The sequence below is a fragment of the Condylostylus longicornis genome, unplaced genomic scaffold (assembly GCF_029603195.1).
Source record: "Condylostylus longicornis isolate FDR11 unplaced genomic scaffold, ASM2960319v2 ptg000019l, whole genome shotgun sequence".
NCBI classification, from domain to species: Eukaryota; Metazoa; Arthropoda; class Insecta; order Diptera; family Dolichopodidae; genus Condylostylus; species Condylostylus longicornis.
The window spans coordinates 476,569-494,807 of NW_026577988.1; the positions used below are offsets into that span (position 1 = coordinate 476,569).

General features: G+C 25.4%; 1 protein-coding gene and 1 non-coding gene across 4 annotated transcripts in view; one reads left to right on the top strand and one right to left on the bottom strand.

Annotated features, from left to right (window-relative positions):
* The window catches only part of LOC129606565 (formin-like protein), a 127,395-nt gene that overhangs the window by 21,532 nt on the left and 87,624 nt on the right, over positions 1-18,239 (bottom strand). The gene's annotated exons all lie outside the window — the stretch shown is intronic.
* On the top strand, positions 9,811-9,883 carry Trnak-uuu (transfer RNA lysine (anticodon UUU)). The gene has a single exon. It is a non-coding gene; the product is annotated as a tRNA-Lys (tRNA).

Sequence of the window (18,239 nt, forward strand, 5' to 3'; positions counted from 1 at the left end):
AATGACAATCATTTTAAAAAACGATTTGCAATCAAAATCATAAAATTAATCAAAAAACATTGCCCATAATTCCATCATCGTTTATTTTGTTTCATTCTCCAATAAAATATTCAATTATACTTACATACAAAAATCTGCACCCAAAAAAAACATTTTTACGCTTTAATAGCAAAATTCGAAAATCAAAAAAAAAAAAGACCAAATTTAAATTTTTATTATATAAAATTTTCTCTTCAATTTTTATTTAAAAGATGATCTTTTTTTGTTATTCATTAAAAATTCATTTTTATTAAAATCTTCAATTTTATTAATTTTATTATCTTGTTTCCGAATGACTTGCCAATAAATCAGTGATATTTTTAAAACCAGATAAAATTATTAATGTTTTAAAATTGAATAGGTACGAATTCTTTTCTTAATTTGAATGCAAATTAAGCTAAAAAACAAAAAAAAAAAATTTTTTTTAATTTAAATTTCGAAAATTAAATAAAATTTGAACTACTATCATATTTTAAATGATTTCAAATACTCTAAATGACTAATTAAAATATATATTAAATAAAGTTAGTAAGAAATCAATTTTTGAATGACATTTTCACAAGACGATCAAGCATATTTCCTAAAAAAAATCTATAAAATTCTGCAAATTAAAAAATATAATTTAAAAATGCATACTTTTAGGCGTAAACGATTAATTATTTATTTATTTTTTTATTATATCAAATGGCTACAGAGGATCCAATTTATTCTCATACTAACACTATATAACATAATTCATACCATGGTATATATAACAGAATTATAACTGTTATACGACTAAATTGTTATACGGGTCGATATATTAATATTGATCGCATAGTTAGTTAGGCCCGTAACTTTAATTTTTCCAGTGCGTATTTAAAAGTTTATTTATGATAGTTCTGTACATACAGTCGTTCCACTTATTCAAATTTTGTGTGTTTTATAGGCACACCATGCATTTACTATATAGTAACATGAATGGTATATACAGTGTTATACTCATATATCGTACACTCATATACATAATATATGTATGCATAAATATTATATATGTATAATTTTTATGTATGTATGTACAAAACTATAAAAATACCACGTTTCATGTAAATTTTCATATGTTTAACAATTATTTGATTTACCAATTGTTGAAATAAAATTCAAAAATGTTATATTTTTAAAATTTGACATAACATGACATAATTGACATATAAAATATAAAATGAATACTTTTTTTTTATCCTCTAACCAAAATATGAGAAAAATCTCAAATATCAAGTATATGTATGTAGAATAACAGCATGTATATTGCTGTTTATTACTGTTATACTCACAATTTTATATTTGCACTTTTAAATAGTTGTGGTTTTTATGAAATAAGAGGGTGAGGTTATAAATTTATTATAAAATATTAACTGTTTGAAAATTATTTTTGGAATACATAAAATTTGCAACATACATTTAAATCATACATATGTGCATAAAATTTGTTAATAACAACAGTAATTATACCTTAAACAAAGTTACCAGAAAATTAGGAATTTGAGTAGTACGAATACATTTTTTGGTAGTTAATTTTTCTCAATCGAACAAAATTCTAAAGTTGCATCGAACAAAATTGAAGCAAAATTGGGTCGAAAGCAATTTTATAAGCAATTGTTCGTTCTAACTTAAAAGTTTGTGCTTATTTTCATACACTGAGAAAAATTGTTTGATATAAAATTGAAAAATATAAAAACTTTTGTGGTGCTTTTTCATTATTATTGAACGAGTCTTTTACTGGGTTTCCATAATTCTTGTATATAGGATATTGTGAAACCTGTAAGCAGAGCAAGTAAATATGCAAGTCATATAACAATTTTAATCAACTCTTAAACTTATTAATTAAACACATATGCATTCACTTTCTCTGGGGAGGGCGAATCCATCATAATAATTTAATTAAATTGGACTATTAAAAAAAATTCTCCTCATTATTCACATTTTGATTTAATTATCTTTTATATTTTTTTAATTTATTATCATTATTATAATTTTCTTTCTGTTCTTTTTTCATATTAAATGATATTTTAATGATTATTTACCGTATCACACCTTGAATTAATGTTGATTTTTTGTATTTTGAAATTTTCTTACTTTTTTTTTTGAATTAAAACAAATTAATATATGCTAAATTAATTTTGAAACGAAATTATAAAAATTATAGTATAATTATTGCGTTCATAACAATATTACAAAAATTTATATAAGAGCGATATGGTTGACTTAATCCTGAATTACTTTATATTGTTCATGATTTAAAGCTATTAATTATAAATTTTAACATGTAATATTTATGTACCATAAATATTTAACAAAAAAAGAACCTTTAAAATTAATATTTTTGGAAATTTTAAGTCCAATGTTCCATTTCAAATGAGTAATACGTAGTTCCACTTCGAATATAGTACGAAGTCCACTGGTCATTTCAAATATGAAAATTAAAACCAATTTTTAATTGTGTACACAATTGAAAAATTATTTTTAATTTTGAATTTTGAGGACTTTTATTAATTTTAATGACACGCGCCGCTATAGTTTAATGCGTGCTGAATTTTACAACTTATTCGACTACAATTTCCACTTTCTTTGATTTTTTGTATTTCTACATTGTCTTTAGATCTATTTCTAAAATTTTACTAGTAGCTCCAATGCATTTATTACAATTCTCTTTTAACGTACCTACCCTAAAATTGTTATTTCCAATTGAAACTCAGAATTTTCAATGCAGCCAAAAACAAAAAAACACAAAACACAATTTTTTGACTGTTTTGTCTGAACTCAATAATTACAGCAAAAGGTAAAAGAACTTTGTAATAAAAAAAATAACCATAATAATAATAAAATTTTATACGGGACTGGTAGTAACATGTGTAAGCAACTTATATAAATGAAATACATACACACATATGCACACAAGTACATATTAAAGTAAATTTTACACAAAATAATTGCAATATGCAAACAAACAAAAGAAAAATATTCCACGAAATATTTAAATAAATTGCTTATTATTAAAAATATAAAAATGTTTTTAAATTAATGACATAATTGCAAAAAATTTTTTGTAATTAATGAAATTAATTTAATAAAAATGAGATAAAAAATGAAAAATTTTAATTTTATTATTAAAAATTCAATTTTTTAGTACCAAAAATTTTTTATCAGAATTTGAAAAATAATTTTTGAAATTAGTTTTTCTCTAGAACCTTCGTATTTCAATGATTTTTTATAATAAGCAACTGCGTTCCAGACAGACGCAATATCATATTTAACGATTTTTCTAATAAACTGCGTTCCAGACAGACGTAATGTCATATTTTAGCAATTATTTAAATAAACTGCATTCCAGACAGACTCTCTTCCATGTCTTAACGCTCATAGCGCATTAATATGGCAATCGCCTTATTTTACAGTATTTTGTTGAATGAATTCCGGAAATTCAAAATATATTTTTTAAACCTTATTAAAATTGCAATCAACCGTTACATTAAAAATAGATTCATACAAATAGCTAATATTGTCCATGTATATGTTGACAAATCCATGTTAAATGTGCATAACAATACAGTTTTGAAAATTTTCCAATCTAATATTATACAATAGAAACGCATTTGATTTTGAAAACGTGTACTCACTTTAATAATCAAAAGGGTCAAAAAATAACTTTTGTATTCTTTAATTTTATTTGACATTTTTTTCATTTTCTGTTGTTCTTTTATTGTCGCTAAATGAACCTGTAACACTGACAAATATAGTACAATAGATTATTACAACAGTAATAATAATAATAATAATAATACTAATAAAAAACAAACAATAAAATTAAACTGTTGTATTCTTCAATATAAAATACAAAAAATCTGATGGGGCCAGAACATTAACGACCGCATAGTGTATTTCTCGATAGTAATACAAACTTGAATAATTTTTTTGCTTTTAAATTATACGAAAACATGATTATAAAAATTTGTATAGTAGAGGTTTACTTTACTGAGACCTGATTGTTACGAAAAGTTGGACAGTTCTATAGTCAGCTTATAAGTATAGCTGCCTGTAACTCAAAATATAAAATCAATACCTGATGACAGTTAAGTTATCGAGCTCCGATTATCCTGTTTGAATATATATCTATGATTTATTTTTTTATGTACGTTGGTAAAAAATATGATTTCGGCCAGACATACGCAAAAAATTGGTCAACTTATCGATCACGTCTCCAAGATCATCTTCGGTTCTTCCTGAACTGAAGTATTTACGAGTTCAAAGGTAGGAAAAGAAACATCTGTCAAAAGATCTCTCTCTATCTGTAAACATAAATAAGCTCTCCTTTCTCTCGATAGTAAAATTTCAAAAAATGAATTTCCATCAAATATTTGACATTTGAAATTTGATAGCATCCCAATACCTCCCATATTGTTTAAAACGCTATTGGTAAACAAATTATCTATTTAATTTTTGACATAATTGAACAGTTAAACTCTCTTCATTTTATTCAACAAAGAAAGAGCATAAGTAATTGTCATTTTTTTACTCATAATAAAAACCAAATAAAACTAATAATAGTTATTAAATGTTACTGAGCAGCAACAAAAAAAATTTTAACTAACATTTTTACTTTTATTATTGAATGCAATAATTTTTTACTGCTACTATCAATACATACGTATATTCAAATATAAGTATACTTACATATATGTATATTTACTGGTAAAATATTGCATTCACAATTTTTCATAAACATGATTGTATAACTGTAATATTAGTAGTTGTAATACAAGTGCAACGAACCTAATAATCTTAAGCACAAAAAAAACTATGTAAGAAAATCAAACACGAATTTTTTCTAACTTCCTTATTTAGATTTTAAAATGAAAAATTTTAATCGATTTGATTTTGTTTTTATTTAAATTTTAAATAAATTTCTTTTCAGCTTTTTTTTTGACTATATTTTGATTGTGAGAAATAACGTGAGGAATAGAGAGCTACAAGAGTTCAATAGCTGTAAAATCAATGTTTTAATGTAAGTAATTTGAAAATTTCCAACATAATATCTAATGAATTAAATTCAGATAATCATGTCTTCAATTAATTTGTAATAAAATTAAAATTAAATGTGTTTCTTTTTAGAAAATTAAAACAATAATTGATTCAAATAGAAAATAAAAGCAAAATAGTAATTTGTGATAATTGCATCATTCAATTTTTATTATAATTTTTATTATATTGAAGAATTAAAATCGTGCAATTTTACAAATTTTATTGACTTTGCTGTCATTTATGTGTATTTAGAAATCATAAGAATATGTAAATCGGCCGGAATTCGATTAAAATGTGAAAGCGTTTATGCTAGTAAAGGTACGCAATACAAAAATAAAAAAAAACTTAAAATCAATTCAATTATTTGTAAAATATCACATTTTCCTACATGGTGAGAAGGTACAGTTTCGAGAAAAATTTCGCGTCGTTGTTGAGTAATAGAAGCAAGTGGAAGCGCAACTTTCCCAATGGATTACCCAATGGGGTCACACACTACTAGGTGGTACACTGATGAGTCAAAGACCAGTACGGGGACTAGTGTGGGTGTGCTTGCGCCAAGAACCAAATTTTTCGAAACTATAGAAACGTTTCCGAGCATACTTCAGGCACAGATACACGCCATTGAATTGGGCGCGCAGTTCGGTTTGGAAAGGGGATATCGGGAACAAAAACCTTGCTGCGGAATCGGACCATTTACTGTTCGTTGGAAACTAGTAAAAGGAAAACTAACCTATTAAAACTCGTTCTAATATTACGTTTCTTGTTTAAAAAATAAAAGGGAAGATCAAAAATATTGACAAAGATAACATACAGCTTAAGACAAAATTTCTTAACATTTTAACAGAAAATTAGTAACACCTAAAGTAAAATGAATTGAAAAAATTAAGAGAAATTTAAAAATAATAATAATAATAATTTAAGCTGTAGCTATTAATACTTAAATAATAAAATAATAATTTTGCATTTTCAATTAAATCACTATTATTGTGTAAGTAGAAAAATTTCCTATATTTTTTTATCATAATTTTCATTTTTCCTACCTTTTCTCAATTATTCATAAAATGAAACCAAATTCATTCATGAATTTAAACAATAAAAAAGCAAACAATACCAGTGGTTATTACATCATTTTTCAAAAAATATTTTCAACATTCGACCGTAATAATTATTGAAAAATAGAATTATTCATTTTTTTCCTCCATTTTAAACCAACTTTCTCTTCTTATCTCATTCTTCTTCTTTCTTACACTCACTTAGTCACTGCACAATTCCCTTTTCCGAAATTTTCGAAAAATTTACTACGCTTACGCTTCATTGCTTATGCGATATTTTTGATTTTACTTGCATTGCAATACTATTTTAAAAATTTTTTCTCGTTTCTTTTATTATCTTCTCTTCAGCCACCTTCGCTATACGCTATCATCATTTTAATTTCATTCAATATAAAATAATAGTAAAATATAAAAGAAAAATATTAAACGATGACCTCTTTTAATCTTATCTTTCCTACTTACTATGCATACTTTAATTTTTCGCCCTTTTGACATTTACAAAAAAGAAGAAATAATTTAACCTCTAATAATTAAGCACCTCTTAAAAGGAGAGGAAAATAAAGAAGAGAAAAGAGAGGGAAGGTAAAGTATTCGATTTCTAGAATTCCATTTTCACTTTTATTTACATATGAATTGTAAGTAAATAGGTAAACAATATTATGTACGTATGTTAAATAACATTATACGCGACGAATATTATTAGAAGAAAAATTTTGATAAAGTGGTACAAAGTCAAGAATTCGAATTGTAATTGAATAAAATGAGTCTTGTTATTTATGTAAGTACCTTGTGCATAGATAGTATAATCATATGTAAAAAATAAAAATGAGTGCCACCACAAGTCAAAAAATGTGAACTATCCACTTTAATACGCCATCTACAATTAAATAGTTGTTTATAAACATATTAGACTTATTATCTGTCGGTATAAGCATAAGAGTTTGTTTGACAAAATTGATAACTTTTAATTAACAGAGGCAAATTTAAAATTTACAGCAAAAAAGAAGAAAAGAAATGTAATTGTTAAGAATTTAATAAAAATTTAGAAAACAAACCGAAATAAAATAAATATTCATAAGTAATATAAGTGATAAGTAAATACACACAAGCAGAATGTATGTATGAGAGATATAAATGTAAATTATGAGCAATCACACAATAACGGCATACATACATAAGTATGTAGAAGCGTAGGTACTAAACAACTGTAGTTAATTTCTTTAAAATCAAAATTATGTCAATTATCACTTAACATCATTTTTTTTAAATTGTTGTTTGGTATGACATGTTTTTGTTAAAACATATACACAAACTGTTGAGGCAAGAGCAAAAATAAGTAAGAAACAAAAAATATTTTTAAATGGAGAAATTTGATTTTAATCAAATCAGAGAAGCTAAAGAATATTGTCTCTGCAACATGATAGGAATTTGCAAAACTCATACATACACATATGCATGTAGGTATAATACTCGTATTAATTTTGATTGATTGATTGAATGATTTATTGATTTATAATTAAAAAACAAAGAAAAAAATTTTCGTTTTTTGAATTTCGAGTTTTGAATTTAAAATGTTGATGAAAATAAATGAGCCAAGTTTTTGATTTTGGGTCAGTAAATGTTATTTTTGTTTTTGTAATGAGAATAGCCATGAGAAAAAATTTATAATGATTTTATTTAAAAATATTATTGTTTTTAATTAATTTCTTATTTTATGGTAAAATCAGTACCTTGAATCCGTGTAAAGTCAATGAAAATATTCATAAATTTAAGAAAAGTTTTTGAACCTTCCGCATTCTATATACATACATAATTAGGGAAATATAATAATAAGCATGAAATTAAGTATCCTATAGAAATTGCAACATTGAAAATAAGTAGCAAATGCAGCAAAATGCCGGTAAGATAGTGAAGGGCAAATATTAAGAAAGTTTTTTGAATCCACTAAATCCTATTAATATAAATGTTGTTATGATTTGACTTGTGAACCGAATTTCAGACGAGGAAGAACAAAATTTGGCTAGCGTTGAAATAACCCCAACATTAAACTTGCTTTGCCAATTATATACATAGTAAAAATTATTAGCCAACATCAATTTACTATTAGATCAAACACCTAGGTCCTTAAGTGAATTAACTTGTAAGACTTTCTTCATTTAGTGTATAATGTGATACAATTGGTTGTCTCAGTCTGGAATAACATATCAGTGCACACTTAATTACATTAATTTTCAAGTTGTTACTAGTACACCACTCGTAAAAGTTATTTGACTCATTTTGAAAATCGTATCGCTAACATATCAGATTTTTTTGAAAGTTTTCATATCATCAGCATGAATTAACACTTCACTGAAATTCAAAATAGAAACAACGGTATCAACAGCGAAGATGAACAGCAATGATTCTAAGGATTTTCTAAAGTTGATATAGACCACATCTGTCTGAAAACATTTTTCCATATTATTTAGAAAAACAAATGTAACTTCTACCAAATTGTCCACTGTAGGTTATTTACTTCAAAAAGCCATGCTAACAATTACTGATAAACGGAGAACAGTTAGTGTAAATGTCATCATAAATCATTAATTCAAAATAGCTGAAAGTTAAGCAATAGGATCATAGGTTGCCACATCACTTTTACTGTCCTTCTTATGAATTGATCCAATTAAAGCGTCTTTTCATACAGAAGGGAAAATTAGCTAATATTACCACTATAATAATTAATGTTTTTCTTTAAATTTATTATAAAATCTTAATTACTCACTTTGTGATCAGACCTTTTTAATTAAATTTAATAATTAATTCATTTTTATTAATTATTGCATACTTATAATACTTTAAAAAAGCTTGAAGCAAAACACAAATCAAATTTTGAAGGTGATTATGACATAAAAATCATTAAATTTCTAAGTAGGTATTTATACATATGCATACATATATTTTTAAGTTTAATATTAACATTTATACTACAATACACTGCCAATAACATTGTAATATCTATTACATATTTATGTGCGTATCTATTGAAAATAAATTGAAAATAAAAATAATTTCCCATAAATAATTAAGAAAATATTCAATTTAGAATATTAACATACACATATACACATACACACGAACGTAAATACTTAATTTAATAATTAAGTATTGCACCCACGTAATTCAATTGAAGAAATTTCGATTAAAAATAAATTATTAAACCAAAACAAAAAACACAAAATATTGTCTACCACAATAGAACATTCTTTTTATGTCTCACTTGATTATTATTAGAAAAATACCCCAATAAACTATAATAAAATATTAACTTGTTCGTACATAATATTATCAGCTAGCTACTTTTGCTAATAATGACTCAGAAAACGTGATCTTTAACACAATTTTACAAAAGAAAGCTTTTTTTGCTTTAAAAATGCAAAATTTATTATTATGTTAAAATTTAATAATTATCATTGTACTCGTACCTACACTATATGTATATATGTATATATAAAAATAATTATTATAATAAATGTTATTTTTATAACAATTATGAATAATTTCAAGGTTTTAATTGGCTGACTAATTCAAAATTTAATATTTTGTTTACAATATTATCTTAATATTGAGTGTAATAAATGAACACTTGGAAAAAGTGAAAAAAATATTCGTAAAATATATAGCCCGGGTAGCTCAGTCGGTAGAGCATTGGACTTTTAATCCAAGGGTCCAGGGTTCAAGTCCCTGCTCGGGCGAAATTTTTTTTTTTTTTTTGTTTCGAATTACTTTTTTAACACGAGTATATTTAATAAGTAAACTTTTTTAATTTTTAGTGTTAAAATAAATACTTTCTGTAGAATGAAAGCTGCAAATTGGCCGAAATTGACAAAAATTCTGCCGGCAAATTTATGGATTTTGGAATAAATAACTTTTATTTTTTAAAAAATAATATTAGCTAGGTATTATAATGTAATAAATTTGTAAAATCGAAATCGTGTGAATATTGTTACCAGTTTTGTAATTTTATTGTTTCACTTACTAGTATTAGATCTTGATTTTAATGAAAATAAAACGCCGTAATTAAAAAAAAAAAGAAAAATTCAAAAATAAAACAAAATTTTTTTCTTTATTTAATAATGAAAACAAAAGTTTACAATAATTATTGTAAGAATAAAGAAAAAACAAGTAAAAACGTTTCAGTCGGTATAAACCGATTGAATTATACCCTGCACCCTTCGTTGTTGTATGGCAATTACTCAAACCTGTGAAATCATTCTATAGAAACTTCACGCATATGTCTGACCTATAACTGGACACACAACTGCCAAGTTTCATGAATCTGACTTTATTATTTTTCCAAATATTTAAAATAAGCTTTTGGGCTTGTATGGGAGCCACTCGAACCTGTCAAGCGATTCCACCAAAACTTCAGAAATATCTTTGACCTATAATTGGACACACGACTGCCAAGTTTCATGAATCTGACTTGATTATTTTGCCGAATATAAAAAATTTGCTTTTGGAGTTGTATGGCAGCCACTCGAACCGGTGCAGCTATCCCATTAAAATTTTTAGAGCATATGTAGAATATAATTGGACACATGTATACAAAATTTTGTATTTGTACCTTTATTAGTTTTTGAAAAATTTAAAATAAACTCTTTGAGTTGTATGGTAGCTACCCGAACCTGTCAAGCAATTCCACTAAAACTTCGCAAATATATCTGATCTATAATTGGACACACAACTGCCAAGTTTCATGAATCTAACTCTTTTATTTTTCCAAATATTTAAAATAAGCTTTTGGACTTGTATGGGAGCTACTGGAACCTGTCAAGCAATTCCACCAAAACTTCAGAAATATCTTTGACCTATAATTGGACACACGACTGCCAAGTTTCATGAATCTGACTTAGTTATTCTTCCAAATATTTAAAATTAGCTTCTGGAGTTGTATGGCAGGTACCCGAACCTGTCAAGCAATTCCACTAAAACTTCATAAATATATCTGACCTATAATTGGACACATGACTGCCAAGTTTCATGAATCTGACTTTATTATTTTGCCGAATATAAAAAATTTGCTTTTGGAGTTGTATGGCAGCCACCCGAACCGGTGCAGCTATTCCATTAAAATTTTTAGAGCATATGTAGAATATAATTGGACACATGTATACAAAATCTTATATTTGTACCTTTATTAGTTTTTGAAATATTTAAAATAAACTCTTTGAGTTGTATGGCAGCTACCCGAACCCGTTGTCCGAATTGGTCCAATAACAATAGGGTTCGTCCTTGGCACAAAAGAAGCAACTTGTGAAAGTTTGGTGTCGATTGCATTATTCGTTTTTGAGTTATCGTGCGATCGGACGGACGGACGGACGGACGGACGGACGGACGGACGGACGGACATGTCTAAATCGACGCAGAATTTTACGCTGAGCAAGAATATATATATATGTCCATACCGCAGATGACTCCTTCAAGTAGTTACAAACTCCATACCAAAGTTAATATACCCTTCACGAAGTGCAGGGTATAAAAAGTAAAAACCAAATATTAAAAATCCACAACGCAACACAATAACAATAAAAATAATAGTAGTGTAGTAGTAAATAAGTAGTAGCTATAAAACAACAAAAACAACAAAAAAGTTAATTACATGCCGAGATTTTTTTTGTTTCTATTTTTTACTTTTTTCCAAGTTATTAAAAATTAAAACAACAAACTATGGCAATAGAAAGAAAACAACAAAGTAAAAAAAAAAAAAATTTTTTTAGTAGTCGTCACGTCACGCCAGTTATCTAACATGGAATTTTTATGTGAAGGTCATGGATTGTTATTTTTTGTTTTCTGTTTCAGTTCTCTTATGCTTTTGATTTGATTTTTCATATTTTTTATCATTGTTGTTTTTAATAAAAAAAAAATTTTATATTGTAGCGTAATTTTTTTTTTTTGAAACCAACGACGACGTTTCTAAACCAAATATTTATTTTATACTCGCCTTTATTTTCACGTTACAGTTGAAATGTGTAAACAAGGAATGAACAAATTATAGATTTGTTTTTTATTTTTAACTTTACTAGCTTTATTTTATAATTCTTTATATCAAATTAGAATATCAAAGTATGTTGTAAAACTGAGTGTTCTTCCATAATAATATTTGAAACATTCCATTTTTTAGAAAAAGATTTTTAGGGTCCAATATGATTCTACTCAATTTCTTATAAAAATTTTATTAGGAAAACCAGATTTTAACTTTCGGATTCTAGTAGTAGCTTCAAGATTAGAATATTACCAAATCAATGAGAGATATGTGTATTATACATATGTACATATTTAATAATCTACATTTCTAAGGAATGAAATATTTACAAAATAACTAAAACTTTAATTTAATGTTAATTAAATGAATTAAGTTTATACACACGTATGCGTATGTGCATATTACAATTTATGCTAAAATAACGCAATAAACATATAGATTATGCTTCCTATATAATTATTAATTAATTAAAACCAGTTTGATATTTATTGAGATATTAAAAAAACTAGTTCTTTTGTTTAATGTCGCCCAATGATTTTATATCAAAAAATTATAGGTTCAAAAATTCAAAGTTTGTACGATTAGAATTTTTGTACGAGTATTTACTTTTATAAAGGATTTTTGTGCAAAATGAACAAAAAATTTTAAAATTAAATTATAATATTGTCAAATTTAACTGTGGAAACTGTTAAATTTGACAAACATTATAATTTCAATAACTGTAAAAATCAAAATATTATTTTAAATAATTGCCAATAGTTTATTATTATTTTTAATGACAAAAAAATAAAATTAATTCCCAAATTTTTTAAATTTTTATAAGTTTTTATAAATTTTTAGAAAATTAATTCATTAAACAAGCTACCTACTTATTAAGTGACAATAATTAACCATTATCAACCACTAGTAGGTTAAAATTTCAAAATTATTATGTTACATAATATGCTTATTTGCTTCATTTAATCTACATTAAATTATTTTATTAATTGCTTTATTAAAATTAACACATATAATTTTCATTCTTTAAATTATTTATTATAAAATTTTTCTAGATCTAGAAATTGTTCTATGTACAAATTAAATATGAATTAAAAACAAAATAAACTAGATATAGAATCGACAGGCATAAGTAAAATAATCGATATAATATACATACACAAAATAAGGTAATCGAATTGAATGTAAGTAATTTAATATCTATACATTGTTAGTTTACATAATTGCGATCTAATATTAAATCTATAAACCTTACATTATTTAAATCAAACTTAAATTACATTAATGATTATATTAAATCATGTCTTAATATAATTTTAATAATATCAAACATTAACGAACGCAGAGCTCGAAAAACTATGATCTGCGAATCATTTAGTGATATTCGAGTAGTATGGATTTTACTGAAGCAGTTTGCATCGCAAAAATGCAGGCAATTGCACATATACAAACAAGGAATTCAAGAACTTAAGAATGCAATTTCATATGTAATATCTAGCGATAAGATTTAAAAATTGGCAGAAACACATTTTCGGCGCCACTTTTTGTATATATGTAACAACATATGACAAAAAAAAACTGCCTTCCTCATTATTCGGATCAAGCCATAAATGTAAATTTTAAGAATTATCATAAAGTAAGAATAAACTCCCTATCAATTATTCAAACAAGTATTTCGCCTTAAAATGACAAAATATAGGCCGGATTTTACTCTAAATTTACTTCTACACAACTCGCAATTTCAACCTTGGAAAGGCATTGTGTCCAATGGGTTTCGAAAAGAAACTTTGTTTTTTCCGATCAAGAAAAGGTTGGCAATTTTTGCTCTTACTGCTTACACTCATTCTGTTTAAATATTTATAGCATTAGCAAAAGTAAACAATATTATTCTCATACAGCTAAGCGAATAAAAAGGCGAACACAAAAAAAAAACAACAAACTACAGAAACCAGCCATTTGAGACAAGCAAAAGTTATTTTTTGCGATATTAAATATTAAATTATAAAAAAAAAAATTATTTACTTTTATTTGGTAGTTAGCTTTTAATGTAATTGAACTCTACTATAATACAAGCGAGGCAAAAAAAAAAGAAGTGCACAGACATCAGATTTTTTTGTTTGCTTTTCTGTAATGAAACAAAATCTTATTATATTACACGATAGTTATGAGATCATGTTGCATTTTAGTAGTTTAAAATTGAAATTGCATGATTTTTATGCTTGGGAAGTAGAAAAATTGAAAGTATTTTCGGTGCATTCTTGAATTTGTTTTTTGGTTTTATTTTCATTTTGCTTTTAATTTTTCTATTTTATGCAAAAGCATATTGTAACAAATTTTTTTATAAATGTTTTGACACTCCTATTACTAGAATACTTTTAATATTCAAATTCAAACAATGAGTTGAACTCAAAATGATAAAAGATAGAAAATTAAAACAAGAGTATAGCAATGCCGAAGCGTAAGGTATTAAATTTAATTTTAATTCAAATTTATAACTATAGGTGGCAGGCAGGTATTGTATAAAAGTTTAAAATTACAAATTAAATTTAATTCAAAAGCGTACACGTATTGGCATGAACCAAATAGTTAATTACCCTAAATTTTTAATTGGATTTTTTTGCTCTTTCTTAAGAAATTTATATTATTTACTTAATAAATAAGTAGGTAACTCTTATTTTACTTATTCAAAATATTATTTATCTTTCTTTTTGTATGTATTTAGTTAGTTTGTAGGATGATGAAAAGATAAAAGGTCAAAAATAAGTAATAATCTACCTTGGACGTGAGCTGATTGTTATGCATTTATTATAAAAATATATTAATATGTATGTAAATATAATATATACTTGTATTTTTTGGAATTACACTGAAGCACGTGCAACAATTTATTCTTTTACTTTAATTTTCCTTTTAACACACAGCGACTACAATTAAACCGAAACAAATTTGTTTTTGTTCATTTCTCAATGATTTTCATAGTTAAATTAATAAATAATTGAAATTTTTTTAACAAAATAACTTATATAATATGGCAGCACTTGAACGAATTTCAATGGGTCTCTCTCTACATTATTTATATAACAAATAAAATTCAGTGAGTACATATAAGAAATATGGGGGCAATGCATGTGTCTTAAATGTTTCTTACAAATTTAAATTTTATTTACATTTTATTTAATAAATTATTAATTATTTTTGGTAATGTAAAAAATAAAACAATTTTATTTTAAGTGCATTCCAAAGTAGAAAAACAATATTATTAAAAATCATTGAGAATTCATTGAATTAAAATTACAAAATATTTCAATATAAACGAATAAAAATTAAAGGTCTACCTTAAAATCAAAAAGTTAATCGAAAGTTCATTAAAATTTTTACTGATTTTTTTATAGCAAAACTTTATTTTTAATGATAATTTTAATTAGTTACGCTATTTAATCATAATAATATGGGCACGAATAAAACATTTTTTAACTTTTATAGTGATGTTTATTGCTTTTTTTATTTTTTGGTAAATAATTTCGATGATTATAAAAGGCGAAATTATACAAGTTTGAATTTAAAATATACTCGTAGTTAAGCATGTGTAATATTTATTTTATTTTGAAATATATTCGAGAGATCATGGCAATATGAAAGAAACTTATATTTTTTATATTTATGAAATATTATTCAAAATATTATAAGACCGGAATACATTAAAAGTAAGTTATGTGCTCTCGTTCAGTACTCATTTTACTTTATTTCTCTCTTGTATTGTACTCTACTGATACAAAAACATTTACCGAGCATTTTAATTTTGACAATATTATTAGTAATTAATAATATCCGAAAGTGTTTATTTTTAAGAAGAGTTTGAGAGAATACTGGACAAAAAATAGGAATTTTGAATCAGTTATCTCCCTCGGCCTGGAAATAAAATTACACGAACTTTTGTAAATTATGACAAATTGTAAATTTAATTTGTAAAATTTTAAAAGAGAGAGAATTGGCTTCTTCTTAGTAAACTGATATTATGCCAATATATGAAATAATTTAATGTTTACCATTGCAAGAGCCGAAATAATCAAGAAAATTGCGACATTTAGCTACAATAGCCAAATAACAATATGGGCCAACATAAGAGAAATAGTCATTCCGAAGCTTGTGGCAAGTGTAGCCTAATTTTAAAAGTAGTCTACATTTGTTCTGCAGTATACTACATCAATGTTAACTAAATCAGTCTTAGTTTCTAATTGTAAGTGTAGATTATGCACATGCCCCTGGTAGTGCTAAATTTAAACACAAGTGAAATTTTCAACATATATTATAATAATATTCTATTATGCCTAATTAGACTAATAGAATTCTATTATGCCTAATTAGACTAATAGAGTTCTATTATGCCTAATTAGGCATAATAGAACTTCACTATTCAATTTGTTTTTTAACACTGTCACTGTCCTATTTACATCTAAACCCTGACATGAACTTAATTAATTTTTAATTAGTTACAAGTATAAAAATAATTTAAAAACAAAATAATGATATTCAAGTTCTCCGTCCGTCCGTCCGTCCGTCCGTCCGTGTGTCTGTTTACAAAACTTCTACACCCTTGAAGATAGAAAGCTGAAATTTTGTACGTACATAGATTTTTACTAGAAACTTATTTTCGTGGAACAAAATTTTTACCTATCTCCCCCCCTTTAGAAGTTATACCCCCCCAAAACCCTAAAAATGCCATTCTTTAACTATTTAGTGCAATGAAACCATAAGGATTTTTCAAATTTTGCAAACGCAGAAAGGCAGTGGCTTACTTCCCCTAGCTGGGTATACTAAAGGTTAACTTTAGAAAAACAAAATGGCCGCTCAAATTTACCGTTATCTAAAGTCCGTTTTTTCCAAATTTTTGATGTCGTTTATTTTCTAGACCCCAGCCTGTAGAAGCTTGAAATTTTATGGGCTTTTAGACATTAACAAATAGTTCATTTCGTTAGAAGAAAATTTTTTTCCATCTCCTTCCCCTCTCAAGTTATGGCCTCTTGAAATTTGTAAAATTTGAATTTTTGACACCTTATATTTCCGAAACCGCAAGCTTTTTCAAATTTCTATAAACATAAAAAGCTAACGGTAAATTCCATGAAATTAAAAAATATAATTATTTTTCTTAACTCACATAATTAAACTTTAAAATCGAGCATTATGTTAACCCCTTTTTATATTAATTTTTGCTTTATTTCAAACACTGCATATATGCGTCATCCTAAATATATGCAATTCTAGAAATAGTTTTGTATATGAATGAAAATAATTTTAATAGTTTGATAGGTATACATAGACTGTATTTAAAAGCAGAATTTTCACTTGCTGAAGGGAAAAGTGCTACAATACAAACCATTGGTTTGACCCAACTTTATTTTTTACTATTTTGTTTTAAACACAGGTATAGGAGCTTCATGTGAGCATTTAATCAACACCTGGGTAGTAAATAACAATAAAAACAAAACAGAAAAAGCAAATTATTCGAATACTTTAAACTTTAGAGGGTCAATGCTATTATTTACCAAAGTCCAAATAATACGAAAAAAAAAGTTACATTTTAACGCTTTAGGATTTTTTTTTTCTGGAATTAAATTATTTGAATTTTTTTTTTAATTTAATTTATCACTTATTTTTCTATTATTATTTTCGCAATTTCTATTAATATTTGATTATTTTTTCATTTGGTTTTCAGCAATTTTTGTTGGAATTAAAATTTATTGAACTCAAACTATTAATTTTGACGCATTCAAAATTTTTGTTGAAGTACAAATCATTTATAAAGTCGGCAAAATTATTGTGCCAGAAATTATTAGTGATTGATTATAGAAGATTTTTGAACATTATTTTAAATATTCAACACAATCTTCAATATTCAACACTAAATTGGAAATATATTTTGCTTTCTAAACGATTTTTTTCAACATAATGTCAATACAATTAACATTATGTCAGATTCGTCTAAATGTACGTTCTGCGTTAAAACATTGCTATGTTTTGCTAGCAGTCGTCACATTTTACTGGTTCTTAAACTTCAAGGGAATATCAAA